Source organism: Tachypleus tridentatus, chromosome 7, assembly GCF_004210375.1.
Source record: "Tachypleus tridentatus isolate NWPU-2018 chromosome 7, ASM421037v1, whole genome shotgun sequence".
In the NCBI taxonomy this organism is placed as follows: Eukaryota; Metazoa; Arthropoda; class Merostomata; order Xiphosura; family Limulidae; genus Tachypleus; species Tachypleus tridentatus.
The window spans coordinates 50,581,360-50,599,169 of NC_134831.1; the positions used below are offsets into that span (position 1 = coordinate 50,581,360).

The 17,810-nt window shown below is 32.9% G+C and overlaps 1 protein-coding gene across 1 annotated transcript in view; it reads right to left on the reverse strand.

The window, feature by feature from the left end:
• LOC143257673 (growth hormone secretagogue receptor type 1-like) overlaps positions 1 to 17,810 on the reverse strand; it is a 91,249-nt gene that overhangs the window by 1,440 nt on the left and 71,999 nt on the right. The gene's annotated exons all lie outside the window — the stretch shown is intronic.

Here is a 17,810-nt window from a genome sequence, read left to right on the forward strand (position 1 = left end):
CAGGTCATCCCTTAAGTAATGTCCGATTTTAGGTTCATAAAAAAAGAAAGGACTTCAAATGATTTTAATGTTATTTAATTAATAATGTATGTTCTATTATTATTAATTGCTTCCTGCCAACGATTCACAAGCTTCTGAATGCCACTTCTATAAAATTCTTGAGGTTTGGAGGAAAAGAATGTAGAGATGGTAGTTTTGAAATCTTCATATGTTCCAAGCTCATTTCCATCAAGATCGTTCTGAAAACTTCGGAATAGATGACAATCAGGTGGGGCAGGATCTGTAGAATAAGGAGTATGTGGAACTTTTTCCCAGTCTAGCTCTTCAATTTTTGCAGGTGTGATCTTCGCTGTAAGGGTCCGTGCATTATCCTGGTGTAACACAACACCTTTATGACTGATCAAAGCAGGCCTCTTTTTTTCACTGCAACATTTAAGCGATCTAACTGTTGACAATAAAAGTCTGATGTAATCGTAACATTGAGTGGCAGCAACTCAAAGTGAATCACACCAACAATATCCCACCAAATACTTAACAAGACTTTCCTAGGGTGGAGATCCATTTTGGGCTGTGTTTTAGCCAGTTTACCTGCATTGAGTCATCGTCTGTGGCGTTTAAAATTTTTATAAGATATCTATTTTTCATCTCCAGTTACCGACCTGTTCAAAAAAGGTGAGTTACGTTCACGACAGTGCAGAGAAGTGCAAATGTCTACTCTTGCTCTTAGGTTGGCTTCTGTCAAATTATGGGGGACCCATTTTCCAAGATTTGATACCTTTCCAAGCTGTTGCAGACGACGGTAAACTGTTTAATTTTAATGAGTTCAATTAAGCTTCTGTGCTGGTTCTTCAACTGTTACAGCGCAATTTTCATCAAGTACAGCCAGCAGCACATTATCATTAAATTCAACAGGATAACCTGAACCTGGCGCATTACTTAAGCTGTAGTCACCTGATCTGAGCGTTTGAAACCACTTTCGACATTTTATTTCATTGGGAGACTCTGCACCATAAACACCTTGAATGTGTCTTGTAGTTTCTGCTGCACTATTGCCTTTTTTTAAACTCATAAAGCATTATGTGTCTAATGTGCTCCTCAGACACATTCATCTTCATAAAGGTTTATTTGATTAATGATATGAAAAAGTGGAGTTGGTATAGTTTCTTTTATTTGTTTGAACATTTTTATACATGTCCTACTACATATTTTAGTCGTTAAATCATTCTACAAAGATAGAAATGATGATGCACTTTTTGTATTAAATTTTCTGACATTACTTATGGGATAACCCGATATAATTTGAATGTTGATGTAATATGACTTCAAGTACTTAATATACACTGGCAATAACGACACTGCTAAACTTTGGTATATACGTATATATATATTTTAAAATGAATCTGTCGAATGCAGATAAAAAGGGTAAAATTGAAAGTAACAACTATCCTATGTCATAACATAAGTATCATTTAAAAATCAAATGTACAGCAAAGGCGAAATACTAGGAAAATATTATTGTTTACTTGTAAAATATTTGTTAATCTTTATTTTTTAAGTAAATTTCTAATAACAGTTGCAATAAAGGAAATTGTTATTTTAAATTACTCTCAAGTAATTTATAGGTGCTGGTACTGCTAGATAATCTCTGTCGCTGCTCTAGTTACTGTTCCGCTTCCTAATATTTAAATATATTCGTTTCAAACACGCTGTAGAACTAAAGAATACTTTTGTGTTAATGGAAAATTGTTCCCAATGGGACAGCGATAACTTTACGGACTTACAACGCTAAAATTTGGGATTCGATTCCCCATAGTGGACAGTCAGATAGCTCAATATTGTTTTGGTATAAAACAAACCTTGAAATGTTTATTGTAACGTTCTTCTTATGGTTCTACTAAGAACTAAAACCACGTCGGTTTTGCTGAAAAAGTGGAACTTACATCTCGCCACAAGATGATTTATGGTTTATTTTAGAAGGTATTCTATACAAAACTCCCCCCAAAATACCAAAACTCGACTGTGTTAAAACCTTTCTCATTCAGTTTATTGTGAAAGATTTTGATGTTGAAAAGACGATGAAACACGTCTTTATACCAAGATTTAAGCCAATTTATAGTATAAGTATGTAACATTACTGAAGATTAATGGAACTATCAACTTGTTAAGGAGACATTATAATGAAAACTGATGATTCATTTGACATTTTCCCAGATATTTGATTAATTGATACGTTTCTCAAATTTCCATACATCTTCGAGGTGATAAACAAATTTTTACTTTTTATTTTAGTAAATAAGATCCACGACATTTTCAGAACAAGTCATTTCTCCTATTTTGTTGGCTACATCTGTTTGTAAATATATATTCCTCAAAAGGAAAAAAAATATTATTTAATAAAGTACAAATTAGAATATAAGACATTTTGCTTGAAAGTAGAAACGTTTCAAAGTGTGGTAAGTTTAACAGTATTGTTAAGCGAAAAATCTTACTGGGGTTTCAAACTTCTGTCAAAAGTTGATTGGTTCGGTTTTTGATTTTTACGCGAAGCTACATCATGGCTATCCCTAATTCAGCAGTGTAAGACTAGAGGGAAGGAAGCTAGTGATCACCATCCAGTGCCAACTCTTGAGCTACTCTTTTACCAACGAATAGTTGGATTGACCGTAACATTACAACGCCTCCACGGCTGAAAGGGCGAACATGTTTGGTGCGACAGGGATTCGAACCCGCGACCCTTGGATTACGACTCGAACGCCTTAACCAACCTGGTCATGCCGGGCCAAATGCTGTTGAAGCAAATGTGTAGATCAGCAGATTGTGTGACATTAAAAGTAAGATTGGTTATACATTTATCATCCGTTTCTTCACTAACCCTGCACTTTTTCCAATAAGAAGAATATAACAACATCTCGACTGCATCACATTGTAACGCCCTCACGGCCGAAAGGACGAGTACGTTTGGTATGACGAGGATTCGAACCCGATACCCCCAGATTACGAGTCGAGCGCCCTAACCACCTGGTCATGCCGTGCCATCAAAAGTTGGTGATTCAGGATTGGAGTTTTTCTGAAGGGTTTATGTATTTAAGAAAAAAAAATGTGTCTGATATTATTTCGTGTCTCTTTTAAAATAATTTAAAATAATTAACGAAACTTAGGAAAAACAGCCAATAGAACAAAGCAAAATATCTCTTTTTATTAAAACAATAGGGCTTAAAGGATTTAAAACATAACATATTTGTTATACTGAGTTTTATACTATTTTAGTGATTTTTATGTTGTTGAGCCAAGGCTGCATAATGTGCTAATTTTTGCTGTTCTTCATTGCAAGGATCACATCCGAATATTTTCATCCTAAGTGCTGAACTTTGAATTCAACACATATTTTGTCTGTTTTTTTATACTTTGTTTGAGTGTTATGATTTACATTAATAACAAGATGATGTATTTTCGGGCAATATGTACCGAAGCTATTTAATTTAAATGCCAATAAATTAGTTAAACTGTTGAATTTATTAGGTTATTTTCCAAGTAAGCTAGTTAATAAATCGATAAATTAAAAAGAGTATGCATGTCGGAAAAACAGATTTATTTAAGTCATTATTCTCTTGGTATCTATCTTAATTTTTTTTTTACTTTCAATTCTATATGACATTTTATTGTTTGCTTTGGATCTTAAAAAATAAAATATTTAGACATTCAAAACTTTGTAAACAGAATGGATACATCTTTATTTGAGAAACAAATCGAAATATCAAAATTGCAAATATATATAATGAAGTAAATGAAATAGGAGAAAGTTTGGATCGAATTACTTGTTTCACAAATCATATTAAAAAACATTTGTTGTGCTACTGCAGAAACAAAATCAAAGGCACAGTGTTCTTTAATGGTTTAATTGAAATTTTGTTTTAATATTATTTGTATTTTGGTAATCTTTATATCATAAGCTAGTTTAAATTCCATATTTGAAATCAGTCAAGCAAGAGACCCGCAAATGTTCATGTTTCCTTATGTTATGAGGATAAAGCCAGAGTAGCTAACGCTTATAATCTAATTAATTATGTTTTCCTTGAGTTTCTGTTTTTGATTTGATAACAGTTTTAATTTTAATTCAACGGTTAGAATTTCTTACATTTTTCTAAACCTTCCACAATATATAAATCGTTTGTTACAAGATAACCATGTTCATGATGAATGAACTAGTTTTTTATTTGCTTTGTTAAGGAATGTTTGGGATACCAGGAACTTGAGCTAATGAATCAACAAACACTTTATAACTGAAGAGTACTTGTATCCCATGTGTATATTTGAAATCAATACAAGTAAAAAAATAGGCAAAATATTTTTAACAGCCAGAAGATTATTTCGGCTCCGATCTTTAGTTTTGCTGTAGAAATATCTAATGAATAAGTTTCCGTTGGCTATGTAAAAACAATAATAATATTATGTTAATTATGCTTCTCATTCGAAGAGAGGTACAAACAGAAGTTTTTAGTTTTGGAAATATGTAACAAATGATAATTTTTGCAATTGACGTAGCTTTGATTGTTAATTGGTTATTTATCACATAAACTGTCATTTATCTATTTTTGACTTACAGTTTTTAACAGCGATATGTACTTCAGGTGATACTAAATGTATAAATTATATTTTTAATCTATGTAACATGTTGTTGTTAGAATATATTTTCATCACAAACTTGAACCACGATATTTATTTCAAACTATTTTCTAACGTTAGGATTATAGCTAAGTTATTGATTGCAAAGTTATCTCTATTACTCACTCTTTTTACGTTACACATCTTCTGGATTACGCTCTGCCTAATAAAATGAACTTTTCTTTATACAGGGGTTGAGTACGTTACACTAAAACTGTTTTCGAGCCTCAACACGGTGTATACTGTCCACGTCTCTATGCTCTCTCGTGCTTACTCTGACAATTATGCACTTTGAGAGTAGCATTGCAGCAAGTTGCAATTTAAAAAACCTCCTTTTTAAAGTGGTCATGCACAAAGCACTCTCTTGACCTATACATTATTTTCATAATTTATCAAGTGTATGAAAACTGCAGTTTCCAAGCCTATTGAAGAGGTTGTTTGGACGGGCATCCATACGCGGTGCGTCAAACAACTTGATCGTTATGTTTCCAAATTGAATATCATAAATACGCTTTTTATTATCTAACTGCTTAAGGTATGTACAGATTGAATAGATATCTCGTGGAAACAGCTTTTGTACATGAGATTTGTGCCTCTTTTTCAAGGTCATTATCAATTATACTGCACATTTTTCTTTGGGCACATGGAAGGGTTTTTCCACTGACCTGCGTATTCGAAGAACCTCACCTGCTATAATTCCCTCACTTTAGGCACAACAGCTACGAGACGTCTTGTTGTCCCATATTGATCCATATTCCAATGTCATTTAGCATAATGAATATCTCCGTCTTAGAAAAATCTAATTCTCCGATTTGAATTCATCTTTATGACCTGAAGAAGACAGCTTGCTTGTTTTGAATTTCGCGCAAAGCTACTCGAGAGCTATCTGCGCTAGCCGTCCTTAATTTAGCAGTTTAAGAGAGGGAAGGCAGCTAGTAATCACTACCCACCGCCAACTTTTGGGCTACTCTTTTACCAACAAATAGTGGGATTGACCAGAACATTATAACGCCCTCATGGCTGAAAAAGGGAACATGTTTGGTGCGACGGGGAGAAGAAGACAGACCAATGACATGTCAAAACAGGTAGTATGTTCCACTATGAATACAATTCTTTCTTATGCTTATAAAGCATTTTTTGCCAATCTATTATTATGATCTGAATGTATGCATATTTTACGCCGGAAAGGACTACTATATACCTTTCCTAAAAGCTACGAATTTCCATTATTATAACACAATACTTCAAACTGAATGCCATGAAGCAACTTTTGATAGAATTGTCTGACAGATCTGTGAACAACAACATTTTATTCAATTTTAGACCTTAGCACCTAAACAAGCAATTCAAGTATAAAAATTAACTGATGGACAGCAAGGAATGATCAGAAATTATTTGCTTATTGTATAGAATTCTTTCGAAAGTGTTAAACATGGCTTTGCTATTTTTTTAAATGATCTCATTTGTTTGCTTGAAGTTAAGCACAAAGCTACACTGTGCTCTGCCTATGACGAGTATTGAAGTCTGATTTCTAGTGGACTTACAGCGCTTCATGTGTATAGAATGAAGTTGATATTCCTTTAATTTCGAACCTGTGGTAGTTTTTTCTTACAATACTCACTTAGATATCCATATGCACAGGTACCTTATACAGCCTTACCATTTGTGGCTCTGTTAAGTCTCACAGCTTACAACAATAAAATTATTGTTTCAATATCTGCGGTGGGCAAAGCACAGATAAGCTATCGTGTAACTTTGTGATTAATTAAAAAAATCTTAAAGGAAAATATAATTATAAGAATCTTGGGCTGGGAATACAAAAATAAAATAAACGTGATTTGGAAATATATATCAATATTTTAATGCTAACCACCTAAACAGGTAGTATATATAAAGCTTAGAGATGAATCGAAAAACAGATAGAAGAAACAACTAGCTATCTTCGTATATAAATAAGAATCCAGAAAACTACGTTTTTGTTTGTATGTTCGCAGGGTTTTCATTAGACAAAGAATATTTAAAACCTGTTTCTAGAAAAATAAACATGGTACAAGTCCCTTTTTCATACTTTTCTTTCATTATGAAGCAGCGCTTTTCACAAGAAATGCTGCTTTATATGAACACAAAATTTGTTTTCTATTATTGTGCGAATTATCTTAAAACTAAATTATTTTCTTCAGTAAGTATTTCTATTACACTGTTGTTTATTGTACATATTTCTCAATTTCTCAATTTTGTTTCCTCTATTGTTATCAATATTAATTGATATTAACTGTTCTGTCTTGTGCTTTAAAATTCGTGCTTCATATCAAAATTTTATTGTGTTACTTTTTATTTCTGTAACAGGCTGCCTTAAGTCTTCCACTGTCTTGTATTATGACATTCTATTACCATACCGACCTCCTTAATTTTATTATTATTTTTTTACGTATGCTGCTTATACTGTATTTTTAATTAAGTTTTTCTCTTCAACCTTACTGTAGCAAAGTAATACATCTTCACTAACAATTTATGTTTTTGAAAATAAATGCTTTCAAAAGTTGAAAAAAGGCCAATAAACTATCCAAACGAGCATTTCGAAATACTTAAAGATTAAAACAGAAGTATTACTCGTTGCTACAAAACTCATGCTAAATATACCAGTTTTTTATTATGTATATACAACTAGCATCAAATTATAGCACTTTCTTAATTAACAAAATCTCAGTCTTCATAAAGTGAAACCTAGGACTCTAATTTCCGGTTGAGAAACAAGATGCATCAGTTTAAAAAGTGAGAAAACGTGTTTATTTTGAAGTTTTCTTTGCTTAAGAGCAAAGTCACGTTAAGCTAACTGCTCTGCCCATCGCTGAGATCAAACCCCAGATTTTAGAGTTGTAAGTCCGTAAACTTACCGTTCGTCTGTTGTAAAGTTCATCCAATAAAAGTGGAAGTTACACAACAACAAAAAGAAGCCTCTTTTCTAACATGAAGAAAAATATGTTTTTTAGTTATTATCAGTCAATGCATATCCTACTTGGTAACAAATATATTTTGCAAAAGGAAAAACTGACTTAGTGATTGTCAAAAACAATTAAGTACAAAGTACTATCGCAATATTTCAATATTCTCAATAATTATTAAAAAAATTGCTGCATACCTAGAATAAAGCCAATAATATTGTGATAATACCACATAAGTTAGAGTGATGACTGCTATCAGCACTCCTATATCTTGTCGTATGTGCTTTTGTCGCTACTGTTGTAATAACATAAAACTACAAATCTGTCGGCAGTTTTACACAATTGGGACGTTTTCAATAAAGCATTACTAGATGCTCTTGATGTGCTACTTAACATGTCTAAACTGAACACAGCAATGACACTTAAAGTTATTTTATTTTTGTCCATTTTGTATTCAAAACCTAAAAAGAATGACATAAAATTCTTTCAAATCAGCCTAAACGACTTTCAACACGACAAGATGTTTTCGAAATAAAACGCGCTATCACACGAAGAAAAGTAACCACTGTGATAAAAGTCCCCCTAGGCTCAACTCAATTTCTACATATTTGTTAAGGAACAGCCTACTTTGGCCTTGTGTTGTGGACACTGGCTGACGCTGCCTCTAAGTAATCACGTATTTATTCCCAAATCGTCAAGCTTCTTAGCGAGTGACGAAATCATATGTCATGCTTTCTGTTCGAGTGCAAAATGGACACACAACCTAGGGGAAAAAGGATCTGTAAAGGAAGCGAATTCAATAACCTCTGCTGTGGTAACTATTAGGTCCATGACTCCAACACTGTATTAAGAAATGTTCGGTTTATCGAAAAAAATTACTTCCCAAGAGCGCTGATTATTGCAAGATGATATTCCAATGGGAAAATAACTCTAGATGGAGAGGTGATCGATTACGTCAGTGTATTCATCTAGTTTCTTTCTTGTAAAACTGTTCTTCTCATTTATTTACTTTGTTTTTCTGTATAATAACCTTTCAACACTTTCTACGTGCCATCAGTCTTCATTTTTAGTATAGTTTTCCCCAGTAGTTTTTATTTATTTAAAAAGTGCCGCTTAGATAAATAGGAGATATTTTAACTTTTGTTAGAGATTTTTATTGAAGGCAGTATTCAAACTTCGCTATGATAGTTTATTAACTTATAGAGAGAGGAGAGGAAATAAGATCCTCATTGTACTGTTTACCGGTGAAATATGTATATATCATGCATTGTTAGTGTAATTTTATTTCCAATAGCACTAATTCACAGCGTTTAGTAGTTATTAATTTAACCTTGAGAATATTTTAATTAGAGATGGATCTATAACGATAATGAAGTAAAATATAATTTTTATGACAATAATCTAGGAAATAAAAGTTTAGTAACAAAAAATTACTAAAATAAAGGTTTTGTAACAATAATCTAGTAAAATAGCCTGTTTCTTAAAACAGACTTCTGACAATAATAGGGTAAAAGTGATCTTGAAACTATAATGTAGGAAATCAAATGGTTTCATAACTGCCTTGTAACGATAACTTACTCAAACTGACAGTATTGTAATAATAACCTATCCAAGTTAACGCTTTATAATAATAACCTATCCAAGTTAACGTTTTTACAAAAACATTTTACTAAAATCGATCTTGTAATGATTTGATTAACACATTAGAGGAAGTTAGCACCGGCTTAAGTAGAGACTCTACTTTATCCTATAATAGAGGTCGTCACTCCACATTTGTCAGTACTCAACCAGACCAGATTACGTCGCAATGTTCACAGGGAGACAACTGACGGAAGCAATAAGTTTATTTTTATGTTATTATATTTTTTTATCATGTACCTGTTTTTAACACTAAGGACCCATAAAGTGGCTGTAATATTATTACTTTTACTATTATTTATATATATTAGACACGTCTGGCAACGGCCTTCGAACAAGTCTTATCACATCTCCGCCCCCTACAATAATATCCTCGTTCTCCTAGTAATAATAATTCAGTTTGATTTAAGTAACTTCTGCCCTTTCCACTTCTTAACTGACAAGAATAAATTACCAAGTCACAATTTATGGATTTTCTAACTCACATACTATGTCAGTCATCAAATATTATATGTCATACGTTAAATATTAGATATTACATATATATAGATATATGTTATACACATGTGCAAAATGTTTGTTATATATCAAATATTTGATATTCACAGTTGTTTAGTAGGTGTGCTTGCTTCTTAAATGTACAAAACTGTTTAGTTAAAATCTATTATTTAGTTTACTTAGTAACTTAATTGTTAATGATTATTTAGTTTTCATAACAAGAGTGTTAAAACTGAATTAATTTAAAAGCGATAATTATGATAAGTTTCGTTATGTAACTCGGTACGAGTCATGCGTTGTGTATGCAGTTTAATTGTTTTACTGGGCTTTTGCACTACTATTGACGTAGCTTCTAATCTTTTCTCGTTATCTAAATAATTGCTATGTTTTCAAACCAGACTCAAAACTCGAGTGCTTTCCAACAGTTGATTCTTCTTCTTTAGGAATGTTGTTGTCACTAGAGGGATGAATATTTCTAGATTTTACCGTCGCATCTTATAAATATGTGCAAGTTTCAGAGCGCAAGTGAGAAGTTAAAATAAGTTAATGAAAGTTAAGTTTGTGAAAGTGAAGTTACATTACATGATTGTTAGTTTAGCTTTAAAGGGCAATATCTTAAAGTGAGTTTCAAAATGGTATTGTAATAACAGAAATAAAGAATAACTATTTGTCTTGTTAAAGGGTGTTCTAGAGTAACTGAACCCACCTGTGTAGACTTTCACGAAAATTCTCTGAATGCAACTGTTATGACCAATAGTGTAACGAGTTTTCGTACATACGTTTGACTTCTTTTTTGCAGTGATGTATGAGAGACAAAAGATAGATCTGGAATGTTATTTTTACATACCCGCTTTTTTGAATTCGTAATAGACAAATTAATAGGAATATGAAACAAAATATCCGCAACTAATATGATACTTATCGGAAATTTTAGGCCTAATGGTTTCTAATGTTTCGCTCAATTTTAGCATATAAACTGTACTTAAAAAGAAGACCCGATTGCTATGAATAAAGTCAAAGAACTAAAAAGAAGTACATACTGCTTAATAGAAACCAGGACATCATTATACAAAAAAACGATTACAACACTCACCCACAGTGCACAAGAAGACAGAACAAGATAAAGTAAATTTTTCGTTCACTATTCAATTGCACATTATCAAATAATGCAGCAAATTTTATGCGTAAAGTTCGGATATTTTAAACAAAGTCATTTCACAATAATTTTTCCTGATGTTTAGGTTCAGACAGCATTTAATAAAATAGAAGTCCAAAATGTTTGAATTTAAACTGTATAACATGCCCAGTTTTACAATAATTAAGGATATTTCGTAACTTGAAAAAAGTTACGAAATCAAATGACCTCAGAACGATGAGTTTGGTAAATTAACGTTCTTTTAGTTACAATTTAAAGAAAATGTGGAATCTGAACTCGTGAGATTACATGTGTTTTAACGATCCATTACTTTTCCAAGAAGAATTAATGAAATTAAAGGACTTGGAGAAATTATCTAGTTTTTATCATATTCTTGTCTTTTTATCACAAATATGACAGGTTTATAGTACGCTCCAAAAGACCAATGGATATCAGAATCTGCGTAAGACCCCCTAAGCTGATCCATCTCTATTATGAAGAAAGTCACAAACCAGATGTATTAGTAAGACATAGCTATCAGCTTGATAGCTCAACTGTGGACTGCTGACCGCGAGATCTACAACACATAAAGCTGTGATTCTGTCAAAATAGCAATTCATTACAAAACTACGTTGACACAAGTGTTTCATTAAGTATAGAATACACTCTGGTAATCTCTTATTCATATTTTCCGTTGATTAATTTCAAAAGTTGCTGAACGTAGAGACTTCGCAAACACAGCCATAAGTAATATTCATTATTGCTTTAATTAAATATTTGTATTTTTATTATGAAACTTTCAAATATTTTGTTAGTCTTTTACATTTCCCTAATGAATTTCTTAGAGCTCTCTTTGCATATTAACCATCAGGATGTAATTCTAGCTGTTATAAGAATCTTAATGTACTTTTATATAGTATTGCAATATTATAAAAATGTCTTTTTTTAACTCTCGATATAAATTATGGTTTTGTGTATACCTGATAATTAACTTATGAGTTTAACTTGAGTTTATTTTTCAAAATATTTTTATCATACCTCTAAGTTTTCTTAATATAGATCAACACTGTGTATGCTAATATTTGTGAATGGAATACAATTTAAGTACATTGATGAAAATATTAAGTGCTACAATTTACGTATTCAGCACTTAAAAGAAAAAAAAGATAGAAAATGGGAACGAAATTAATTTTTTTAAATATTTCAGTTTTTTTTTGCTTCTGATAAAAGCTTTCGCATGGAAAGTTTTTCAAGCTCTTCGCTTTTGAAATTAGTAATACGTTATTTTTATATCTTGATAATGCTTTTGAGATAACACAGGCTTATAGATTGGAACAAGTATAAATCTCTCTTTTTTTTTTTTGCTGACTAGACATCAATTGATCCTGGAAAACAATAATTTGTTTTATTATTGTATTTTACGTCTAATGCTGTAAAATTGTTTGTTTGTTTGTTTGTTTCTTTGAATTTTGCACAAAGCTACTCGAGTGCTATCTGCGCTAGCCGTCCCTAATTTAGCAATGTAAGACTAGAGGGAAGGCAGCTAGTCATCACCACCCACCGCCAACTCTTGGGCTACTCTTTTACCAACGAATAGTGGGATTGACCGTCACATTATAACGTTCCACGGCTGAAAGGGCAAACATGTTTGGTGCGACGGGGATTCGAACCCGCAACCCTCGGATTACGACTCGAACGCCTTAACCAACCTGGCCATGCCGGGCCAAATGCTGTTGAAGCAAATGTGTAGATCAGCAGATTGTGTGACAATGAAAGTAAGATTGGTTATACATTTATCATCCGTTTCTTCACTAATCCTGTACTTTTTCCAATAAGAAGAATATAACAACATCTCGACTGCACATTTTGTGTGCTGCACAATTTTAGACGAGGACTTTCACCCAGAGCTCATCAGGTCAGTTGTGGATGCAATATAGAAATCCTCAATCGAAACACTATTTGTATTTGATGACGAAAAACCCACTTTTCAGAATATAAAGAAAATTTTATTAAAACTGTACAACATAATAGTGACGAAACCTTGTACAGTTATAATAAAGTTTTCTTCAAGCTGTCTACAAGTTTTTTTTATAAACCATGTTTATATCAGTTGTTTATAAGATATCAACATTATGGTAAATAATGACCTATGCGACGAAGCGAATATTAATGTTTATGTATAGCACGACTTAACAATAAAACTGAACAAAAGTTTTTTCAAGAGTTCTAACAAACTACCGATCTCAGAAGTTATTTTATTCTAATACGTTATTTCTACACTTTAAATGTATGTTTATAAGAGCGATGAGCAACACAGAAGCAAACAGATAAATAAGAAAGTTAAACCACGCTTATATATTATTCTCATTTTAGTTTACATGAAGTGTCTCAACACACACAACACTGAATTAATTGTTTGGCTTGATTTATTCCCTATTTTGTATTCTGATATATTTTTTTCAGAATACATTTTAAACAGTTGTGAATTCTAGTTACAATTTACAAACCGTGACTGATTCACTACAGATTCATAAAACACCAAAGTTGTTTTGCTTATGAAAGATCGACTGATTGTAGAATCTTAGTTATACCATATAAGAAGATAGGTGAGGATAAGAATTTGTTAAGCCTTTTTGGAAAGCCGTGGGTTGAGGTGGTACAGCTCCTAGAGATTCATAAAACACTCCGTTATATACATACATGAAAGATAGACTGATTTTAGGGTCTTAGTTATACTATAGGAAGATAGGCGAGTATAAAAATCTGTTTATCTGAGGGTTGATTGGTACAACTACATGTTTGGTATGTCAATCACTATAGTATACATTATAAGTAAGTATCTGTGCAGTAATTATAAAACCTTATCAGGCTTACACTACGCCTATTTTGATGAAATGTAATATGTTACTAATTGTGCCTTCAAACCAATATTCAACTCGACATAATGGCTTTTAAATAACAACGAGCTGAACCTTATTTTAACAACAGTATTTAAAAGTAATCAGTGATTAATATAGCAGTAATGCCAGAAACTAGTATTTTAGGAGCCTCTCAGAATAGCATTTGAAATTATGTAAATATAATGATATATAAGCGCTTGAGCACCTTTCTCAGTGAATGTGCTCATATTGTGCGACTTACGTAGCTAACGCATATCTTAATAGAACCGAAATCCAAATGCTTTGCTCTTGTTTTTTTAATCTATAATATGTAACGAGTGTGACGTTTGATGGAGGGAAGAGTCGTTTCGTTTAGACGTCACGCCCTGTTGTCTCTAGTAGATGCGTACAAGCATGCTAAATTTCGTAAAGGTAGTACAAATACAAAATTAGTGGTACTACACACGGAATGATTTTTGTATTATTGTTTAGAAGGCTGGAACAGGTGTGACTCACTGGTTGGTGTGTCGGTTTGCAGGTCGAGGAGTCTAAGTTTCAAAATGTGATGCCACTAAACACGTTCCACACTTTCGACTATGAGCGTCTTACAAAAGCGACAGTCAATCTTACAGTACGACTGACCGAGCCAGACAAAGTCTTAGTGGCAGCAGGTACCACTAACTGGCTTAATTATTTTGTTGACCAGTTTAAAGTTAAAGGTGGTTCTGTCTGATTCATATGAATCTCTCATCTGGCCGTTAGCCACCTGCAAGTGAGGAGCCAATCGTTCTATATAAAATGGTTGCACAATGAAAATCATGGTTATATGAGACCAATCTATGGTTTTCAAAAGATGTTGACTATCCATGTTTTGACGCCACACTGTTGTAACGTCGAAACATGTAGAGTCAACTTTTTGAAAGTCATATATTGACTTTAACTAAAAATCTTAAGTGTTTCCATTTTAACGTTATGTTTTATTTATTATCTTATGATATTAGACAGTATGTGTTAATATTCAAAATAATACAATGATAATGAGGATTGACATAGCGATAACATATCAATATAATAAGTATGAAGAAAAATATTGTAGTACAGGGTTGAAGAAGAAACTAGAATTATGTAATTGCTAGTAGTATCTTACTTTAACTATCCTAAACAACAAATTTTGAAATATAGTATTTAATAAACATTATATTAATGCTTCCAAAAGTACAAATTTGATAGATGATGTTTGCTAAAGATCATTCAGTCAGTGTTTGCTAAGAAAATAGATAGTTTGGTTGATCACAGTTCTTTGTTATAAAATACGACTCACAAATGAAGTGTGACGTATAAAATAGAAATCTAGATACAGTTTCACCACTCATAATTTCTGAATGGCTCACAACGTAAATGTAGAATTACTTTCTCCTCTCCTACAGCAACAAATTATCAAATACAGAATACTTCCTTCAGCCTGGATTACAACTAAGACAATTGTACACTTCAGTATCTCCTAAACTGGAAAAGTAACCTTCAATGGAAAGATATTTATATTCATATTTATAATTTACAAATCTTCTTTTTCATCTCCAAATGGTTGGAATAATCCCCTACAATACTTGCACTGTGAGCAGTGGCATTGTCATCCTGGAACACGAAGTTATTGTTAAACCTTGCCCAATCATATGGCAGAAATACCGTATCCGTGTAACGCTTGTAGGAGGTACCATTGATGCTTCTCTGCAGGATATGAAGAGCAGTTTTTCTACCATTATGAATAGTTACCCAAACATGTGTGTTCTTTATGGGAAAGACGCTCTTCCCTCGTTTATCTTCCAGGGAAACGACGAGCACCAATCCTACTACCAAATACAAAAATCCAGAAAAATAACTCATTTGAAAATATTACATGTTGCCAGTGCTTTAATTGCAAGTGAGCATATGTAGTGATGACTGTTATTTATGGTTATTATCCGTTTACAAATAGCACTTCTTGCAAAATAACCTTGTTTGTCAGTCTTTTATTCGTCGTTCTTCTGGATACCCTGGAATGAACATGTTTATTCCATTCCTGTTGTGAGGTCTTGCAAGACTTCTTTGAACCTTGACGTATTAACCTGATGTCATGTCGAGCAGTAGATTCTCTGCGTATATCAGTGGACTTTCCTGAAACACCATTTTCTACAGTCCAATGGCATTTCAGGATTCTGTACACCGTACGCTAGGAGTACTCTACTGTTCTGTCAATGACCATTTCCTTCACATAGCGCCCGGTATGGCCACGTGGTTAAGGCCTATTAACGAATAGTGGGGGCATTATCAGGTTGCAGTCAATCTCACTATTAGTTAATATAAGAGTAACCTAAGAGTTTGCAGTAGGTGGTGATCGCTGGCTGCCTTCCTTATAGTCTTACAGATAGCACTCGTGTAGTTTTGTATCATGTTTACGTAACACCACTTTACCTCCACTAATACACTTTCAACATCATAGTTTATAAACTTAGTGAACTAGCGTTCATACAGATTTGTTCATTAGAACTCAGTATGTAAAAACATTATATCTTTTATAAACGATAGTGAATATTTCTTGTACTTTAAAATAAACAAAATATGTTTCATATACTATAGTCAGCGACATTAAACGGTGTCATTCGACTTAGAGTAAACTTTTTTCATAATGAAAAAATCAATTCAGTTCTAATTTCAATATTTACTTAAATGTGTGAAATGTAAGATATTGTATTATACACTCGAATGGTAACGGTCTAAATAGCTAAATCTACAATTTAATTATTATTCTGAACACCTCATGTTATAATTTGATAAAAAGGAATCCACTTTTTAGTTAAGTAAAAGTTTTGAGACTAACTGATTGGGTAGCAAGAAAAATATACGACAAGATTTTTATCGCCCTCAGATACTGTAACACAAAAACTAAATGTGCTCGCTAGACAGTTTCGTGTCTAGACGGAAAGCAGCTAGTCACCACCACACACCGCCAAGTCTTGGGATACTCTTTTACCAACGAGTAGTGGGATTGATCGTGATATTATAACACTCCAATGGCTGAAAGGACAAGCATGTTGGGCGTGATGGGTATTAGAACTCGCGACCCTCAAATTACGAGTCGAGCGCCCTAACCTCCTGGCCATGCCGGATCTTGAACTTTGAACTTTAGTAATCAACTTGTGAAGCTACACGTGATATATAAATATTCTTTTCAGGAAATCATAGAAATGAAAAACGTCATGAAAAGCAAAAGTGTTATTAGATATAGAAACAAAAAATCATAATCAGTATTTTAAATCACATTTGGATTTCTTGTTCAATATTATAAAAACCTAAAATTTGATAAAATCCTGTCATGATGGATAATTTTTTGACTGTAATATTTGAATCATTCTAATGATGTGTGGCAAAAAGGAACAGCCAACAGTGTTATATTAAATGCATCATTAAGGTTTTAGGTTTACTTAGGCCCTATACTTAAATCTACACATGTAGATGTAGATATAATGAAATCGTCATGACAGCCTGCCAACGCGCCCTCTGGTGCCATTTCGTGGAGCTATGGCGTCACACCTAACAACCACTAGCTCTCTTTTGCTTGTTATGGTGTTTTAGCAACATGCCATTTGATACTATGACGTCTTCGCCTCTGGTGTCTATGACATCATTGTCTCCAGTCGTCTTCTGGTGCTTAGGGTCGACACACTTGTCGCCCTCTGGTGGCACGCCAGTCAACACGCCCACTTATTGTTACAGGCTATGATATTAATTATGCTAAGATTCTGTATTGAAGAATTTTTCGTTGCATGCACTAGTAGCACTTGTTTAAAACCAGTTCGGTATCTAAATAATGTCCTTATAGAAATGCAGCAAAACTACAATAAAATGTCATTCACTACATACAGTTCGTCATATGTTTGTTTCATGTGGGAGTTATTGACATAGCAACGTGCTAGCGATTAACTCATGGCAACGTACTCGTGTCAATATCTTATCAGATACAACCAACAAAACTAGCAATGAAAAAGTTAAATTTTCCCAAAACATTTCGTAATATCC